Here is a 989-nt window from a genome sequence, read left to right on the forward strand (position 1 = left end):
AACTCCGCCCACCCCGGCGCATCTGGAGATATTTTTTTCACCTTCCCCCTTGCCCACCTTAAAAGAAAGTGCTGCTCCTCACTGGGGCAAACAGGGAAAAGAGGATGCCCCCCCCCCTCCTAAACTGGATGCAACAATCCCAATTCTGTTAATCCGCTGGAAGAGACAGGAGGTTCATACCTGGAAGATATCTTTTGGGGGTGATGCGGAGAATGTCTCTGCTTTGTGTTTTTGCCTCGCTGTGTGTCTCTCACGTCAGGATACGCTGGTGCTGCTGCAGCCGGGAGTTGGCGAGGAGGAGGAAGAAGAGCGGAGGGAGCTGGCACCCTCTACAGCCGTGTCTCCCCATGGTGCCAAGCGTCCCTTTGCAAAAAGGCCAGCCGCGGGTGGGCATGGAGGACGAAAGGAATTCGGTGGCTGCTTGGGACGTCTTTTGCTGCTGCTGCTGCTGCTGCGTCTCTCTGTGTGTCTGTAGAGCTCGCTCTGCAACGGCTGGAAGACGTCAGCGCCTGAGGACCCCTCCGGCAGGGCTGCTGGGGAATAGCCCCAGGACGCCTCGCAACGGCCTCGAGCTGCGCCACCCCTTCCAAAGCTGCCAATCAACCCCTGGGCAAAGGAACAGGCAGAGGGGCGCGAGAGAGCAAGGAACAAAGGCCAGGTAGCGCCGGGGCAGCTGCGACGCCCCCTTCCCCCGCCACGACTGGGCTCTACAAACGCTCTTCTGGCCTCCCTCAACAGCTGTTGGAAGGCACCGCTGCTCCCTAGAGCCCCCCAGTCCAAAGGGAGGTTACCTGAGTGCCAGAGGCAGGGGGGGGAAACAAACAAACAATAAGGCACCCGAGCAGCTGCGAACGACCGTGCTGCTAGTTGCAAGGGATGCTTCGCCAGTGCTCTAGTGGCTGGTGGAATTCGGGGGGGCTCCATGGAGTCTTCCAGTCAAAGGTAGGGAGAAAAACAAAGAAGGGAAAGGTGCTTTCCTGGTCTCTGGC

Source organism: Gekko japonicus, unplaced genomic scaffold (assembly GCF_001447785.1).
Source record: "Gekko japonicus isolate JY-2015 unplaced genomic scaffold, Gekko_japonicus_V1.1 scaffold111, whole genome shotgun sequence".
NCBI classification, from domain to species: domain Eukaryota; kingdom Metazoa; phylum Chordata; class Lepidosauria; order Squamata; family Gekkonidae; genus Gekko; species Gekko japonicus.